Genomic DNA, 6,529 nt, shown 5'->3' with positions numbered 1-6,529 from the left:
TGCAACAAAACTTACCTAGACTCCTTGATACTTCAATAGTTGAACAACACGTAAAAGCTCATGTTCATGATCAAGATCAGTCCACTCGTGAATATAATGTGAGTTTGAAATAGGCAGATCCTTACATAAAGGCATGTGGAGAGTACACAGATGAAGCACCTAGCCTTAAGAGTGGCATTTTGTCATTCTCCAGAAAATAGGTGGAACCAAGGATAATGCTACATGTGACCAGCCAAGTCTCTAAAGACAGATGTGCTGTGTTCTCATTCCTATGCAGAATCTGCAGGCTTGCAGGAGACTGGACATAACAGGGGACATGGGCCAGGGCAGGGCTCTGCTTCCCTGGGGTGGTCCACGGGGCTTGTGCTGGTGCTGGTCCTGGCCCTGGGTGTCTCAGTCCTCACAGACTGTCCACTGAGAGGCGCCCTGGGAGGTTCAGAATCCAGATTCCTGCAGCCCAGAGGCCTCCATTAACTAAGCCATGGGAAGAAAAGGTCAGCGCCTACAACCCAACCAAAGTGGTTCAGAGAAGCTGGGGAGGCAGGTGAGCGACCCACATCATCAGCAAGGCTGGGGAGCCGAGGCTGCACCTGAAGGTTGGAGGAGTAGACAGGAGCCGCTTCCCTGAAATCCTGATGTCATGCGCTGCCTGAGCACACTGTGTCTGCCTCTGGAGTCCCGGAGTGAAAACTTAACCTCAGTTATAGCACGACAGTTACCAGCTGTCTCAGCCACCTCGCACCAACTGTAACTCTGATCTATGACCTAATTGGTCACATGTCCAGAACTCGGCCAATCAGACTGGCTAGCCAACCAGGACTCTCCTGACTGGACTTTTTGAGTTCATGTGACTCCTGTTTTCTCCTGAGAAGGTTCACATTCTGACCACAGGTGGGTGGACAGTCTTTTTACAGCAGGGTTAAGGAACAAGGCTTCACAAGCTCTGTGCTTCCTTTCCAGGGCTGGGCCAGCTAGGGTGCACCTCCCCCACCCCACTGCCTCTGTCCCAGGAGAACTCCCGATTGCACTTCCTTTCTCAGGTCCCGAAATGCAGACTTATTTCTGAGGGTCAGATTTTGGGTTTGCACCCAGCTGCGGGTCCTCCCTGAGCACAAGGGACTTGAGTTAGGTATTTAGTCAGTGACCCTTCCCCTTTCACTGGGAGTCGCCTACTGGGTCCAGAGACTGAAGGAATTCCTGTCCTCCAGAAACTCACAGTCTAATGGAAAAACCGAGTCTCTTTTAATCAGTGTCCACGTCTAGACTGTGTACCGTCCTTTACTTCAGAGATGAGGCTCTTCCTTCATGCCTGTGCTTCCGTGTGTGCAAATACCATTAACTAGTGAGCTCCAAAGGTGCATCATAGAGTAGTCATGGCTTGACATACTTGGTTTTGCTCCCAAAATATCTTAACATTAAACGGTATTTTCCACTGCCTTTTCCCATCATTCTTTGCACTGCTTTAGTGATAATTTTAATCCACATTTTTTTTGCTGAGCTTTTGCAACTTCCCCAATTTTTTCCATAATTTCTCTGGTACTTTTGAAACATACTTTCCATCACTTTCTAACTAATCCTCACAGTCCCTGCACACTTTTTGTGTTTCCTTCAAAGTTTCAGTTTTTAGTTTTGGCTAATTTAATGATTTCATATTTTTTAGAACTCCATAAAGGGGAACAGTGTCTACTTCAGTCATGCCCCTGCCCCTCAAGTTCTCCCATCCTCCAATCAACTGGTAATTTATTGGTGTGTGTGTATGTGTGTGTGTGTGTGTGTGTGTGTGTGTGTGTGTGAAATTACTACATGGTCTTCATGGTCTGACCTTCAAGTTCTGGGAGAGAGCAAGAAGCAATAGTGACAGCCCATCTTGCTCAGGGAGACTATTAGGCTCTGCTCTATCACACAAAGGGAGATTTCCCAGGCATCAAGATTGTTCTAACTATGCCTCTTAGGATAATCATTATCAACCAAAGTGTCACAACTGTTTTTAAATCATGAATACTCTTGGGCACACAAATGTGTGTGAGTATGACTGTGTGTCAATGTGTGTGTGTGTTTGTGTGTGTGTGTGTGTGTGTGTGTGTGTGTGGTGTATTGTCAATGATCGATTTCCTTTTGATGGTCTCCATCTCTCTGAAAGGTGAGTGTCTTAGGATTTCCATTGCTGTAAAGAGACACCATGAACAAGGCTTGCAGGTTCAGAGGTTCAGTCCATTATCATCAAGGCCAGAAGCATGGAATCTTTCATGCATGCATGGTCCTGGAAAATTTGCTGAGAGTTTTATGTCTTGATCAGGAGGGAGCCAGGAGAAGACTGGTGCAGGCAGGTAGGAGGAGGGTCTCAAAGCCCACCCATAAAGTGTCACACTTCCTCCAACAAGAACACCTAATCCAACAAAGATTCATCTCCTAATAATGTCACTCCCTGTTGGCCAAGCATTCAAACACATGAGTCTAAGGGGGCCAAACCTATTCACACCACCACAGTGAGAGTAGACAGCCTGCATCTGCCAGAGATGTTCACTTGATGATGTTGTCTACACTGAAGGCTTTGCTTACAATGTTGTCTTCACTGAAGGCTTTGCCCGCACATTGGAAGACCCGTTGCCAGGAAAAGGACTCTCAAACCAGTCTTGTTGTTCTGTGGTGCCAGACTTCACTGTCTGTCATGTATATGATTCATAGTCCACACACCAATCTAGTCTCAGCAGAAAGGCAATCTCTCACCCTTGGAAGACCCACACCCAGAAGTGGAGCTGCTGTTGTGGGTTGCAGAGATGAGAATACCAGCAAAAGTATTCTTCCTCAGTTTCTCCAGTTGCTGTAACATTCCACTAATGAAGTTGCAAGTCATGAAGATGTGGAAATCTCTTCAGGGAGCAGTATGAAGCTTCCACAGGGACCAGCCATCCCTACCAAGGTACTGCTGAAATATGGCAGTGCCACAGAGAGGGTGACCTCATGGAAGAGCTTGCACTTAAACTCATCCAACACAGTTACACTTGGACAGGAGAGTGAACCTTGACCTGAGAAGTCAGTGCAGACTCACATTGCTCCAACCTCTTAGTAACTGGGGAGTTGGCCATTTTTCCTCTTTCCACTCAGCCTGCAGAATCTGTTTATTTTGAACCTTCCTGTTTGCATGGGGTGTTGATTATCGTTTAGATCTGAAAGGTTCCTACCATCAAACCATAGTTACATCTCAAGACATCCCTCTATGTAATTATTGTTGTATATGTAATGTATATGTATATGTAATTATTGTTGACTGATGATTTGGTAGGGTGGGTCATAGAGTCAAAGTAGGGTTACCTCTGACTCTTTTCCCTGATCCTAGGACCTTTCCCCACCTACTAAGGTGCCACAACCAACCCTGATGTATGGTTTGTTCCTGGTCTTATTGAGTATTGTGTTATGTTAGGTTGATAACAATGGGAGGCCTCCTCTTTTCTGGGGGGACAAGGGGGCTTGACCTGTGGGACATTGGAGGAGAAAGAACTGAGAGGAGTGGAGGGAGGGGAAGCCGAGGTCAGATATATTCCATAATAAGAGAACAAATAAAATTATTTAAAACAAAAATTAATAAAACTGACTTCGAACAGAAACAAGATGGCTTCAATACTACAGTATCATTGTTAGATAGGACACCCAAATGAAAAATTAACAAGCTGTAGATATAAACTATACTACAAATTACAATAGACATAGCAGATATGTATAGATTAGTCTGTCAACAAGACAACAGTACATATTCCTATAAATAGGTTATGTAATTTTTAAAAGTGGTCATATTCTAGGCCAAAGTAAAGTCTTAAAAATTAGGAAGAAAGGGGATGGGTAATTTCATATATCACACCAAAGAACAGAAGAATAAAACCAGAACCAATGACAGGAGAAGTTACACAAGTTCTTAGAGAATGACTGTTATGCTCTTGAATGATCAGTGAGTTGCTGAAAAATCTCAGGAGCACAATTTTAAAATCTTAGAAGCCAAGTAAAATAAAAACACAGTTTATAAGAACCTTTGGAATATAGTTAAGACAGTTCTTAGAGCAAAATCTGTGGTAATGTGTGTGCATTAACCACAACAAAAAAGAAAACGCCTAGCACAATCTCAAACAAATGACCTAATGATCTATGTTAGTTTCTTAGTAAAAGAAGTCAAGCTAGCAACTATAAGCATCATATGGTAAGATATACTAGCATTTGGGACAGAAACAAATGTAATGGAGACTAAATAAATAATATAAAAAATAAGTCAAACAAGAGTTTAGTTCTTTGGAAAATAAATAGGATTGAAAGCCCCCCCCCAAATTAACCAAGATGTAGAGTCCTAGATAGCAAATTAGACATGACAGGATATATGCTACAACAGATTCTGATAAAATCTAGGGGAATGCTGGGGGACATGTTGGAAATACATATAGTAAGAAAACTCAAAATGTCGAATAAACAGAAAATCCACTATGGCATATCAAAATAATTTAGGGACCATGCATGGTAGAGCATGCCTTTAATATCAGTAGTAGCTTGGATACAAAGAAGGCCAGTCTCTGTGAGTGTGAAAACTACCTGGTCTATAGAGTGAGTTCTAAGCCAACCAGTGCTGCAGTGTTCCACTGTGAAATCCTGTCCAAAATTCAAATACTGGAGAGGAAGCCCAGTGGTTAAGAGTACTCATACTTAGAAGGCAGGAAATCATCAAACTCAGGGTCGAAATCAATCAAGAAGAAACAAAGAGAACCATACAAAAAATCAACAAAACCAGGAGCTGGTTCTTTGAGAAAATCAACAAGATAGATAAACCCTTAGCCAGACTGACCAAAGGGCACAGAGAAAGTATCCAAATTAACAAACTTAGAAATGAAAAGGGAGATATAACAACGGAAACTGAGGAAATCCAAAAAATCATCAGATCCTACTACAAGAGCCTGTACTCAACACAACTGGAGAATCTGGAGGAAATGGACAATTTCCTTGACAGATACCAAATACCAAAATTAAATCAGGACCAACTAGACCATCTAAGCAGTCCCATAATGCCTAAAGAAATAGAAGGAGTCATAGAAAGTCTTCCAACCAAAAAAAGCACAGGACCAGATGGTTTCAGTGTAGAATTCTACCAGACCTTCAAAGAAGAGTTAACACCAATACTCTTCAAACTATTCCACAAAATAGAAACAGAAGGAACACTACCCAATTCCTTCTACGAAGCCACAATTACGCCGATACCAAAGCCACATAAAGACCCAACAAAGAAAGAGAACTTCAGACCAATTTCCCTTATGGACATCGATGCAAAAATACTCAATAAAATTCTTGCCAACCGAATCCAAGAACACATCAAAACGATCATCCACCATGATCAAGTAGGCTTTATCCCGGGAATGCAGGGTTGGTTCAATATACAGAAATCCATCAATGCAATCCACTACATAAGCAAACTGAAAAAAACCACATGGTCATTTCATTGGATGCTGAAAAAGCATTTGACAAAATTCAGCATCCTTTCATGCTTAAAGTCTTGGAGAGAACAGGAATTCAAGGCCCATACCTACACATAGTAAAAGCAATATATAGCAAACCGGTAGCCAGCATCAAACTAAATGGAGAGAAACTTGAAGCAATCCCACTGAAATCAGGGACCAGACAAGGCTGCCCCCTTTCTCCTTATCTTTTCAATATTGTACATGAGCTACTAGCTCGGGCAATTCGACAACATAAGGAGGTCAAAGGGATACAAATTGGAAAGGAAGAAGTCAAACTGTCATTATTTGCAGATGATGATAGTCTACCTAAGTGACCCAAAAAACTCCACTAGAGAGCTCCTACAGCTGATAAACAACTTCAGCAAAGTGGCAGGTTATAAAATCAACTCAAGCAAATCAGTGGCCTTCCTATACTCAAAGGATAAGCAGGCTGAGAAAGAAATTAGGGAAATGACCCCCTTCACAATAGCCACAAACAGTATAAAGTATCTTGGGGTGACTCTTACCAAACATGTGAAAGATCCATATGACAAGAACTTCAAGACTCTGAAGAAGGAAATGGAAGAAGACCTCAAAAAATGGGAAAACCTCCCATGCTCATGGATCGGTAGAATCAATATAGTTAAAATGGCCATTTTGCCTAAAGCAATATACAGATTCAATGCAATACCCATCAAAATCCCAACTCAATTCTTCACAGAGTTAGAAAGAGCAATTATCAAATTCATCTGGAATAACAAAAAACCCAGGATAGCTAAAACTATTCTCAGCAACAAAAGAAAATCTGGGGGAATCAGTATCCCTGACCTCAAGCAATACTACATAGCAATAGTGTTAAAAACTGCATGGTATTGGTACAGTGACAGGCAGGAGGATCAATGGAACAGGATTGAAGATCCAGAAATGAACCCACACACCTATGGCCACTTGATCCTCAACAAAGAGGCTGAAAACATCCAATGGAAAAAAGATAGCCTTTTCAACAAATGGTGCTGGTTCAACTGGAGGTCAGCATGCAGAAGAATGCGAATTGATCCATC

The sequence above is a fragment of the Apodemus sylvaticus genome, chromosome 14 (assembly GCF_947179515.1).
Source record: "Apodemus sylvaticus chromosome 14, mApoSyl1.1, whole genome shotgun sequence".
Lineage (NCBI taxonomy): Eukaryota > Metazoa > Chordata > Mammalia > Rodentia > Muridae > Apodemus > Apodemus sylvaticus.
This window is presented reverse-complemented; position numbering follows the sequence as displayed.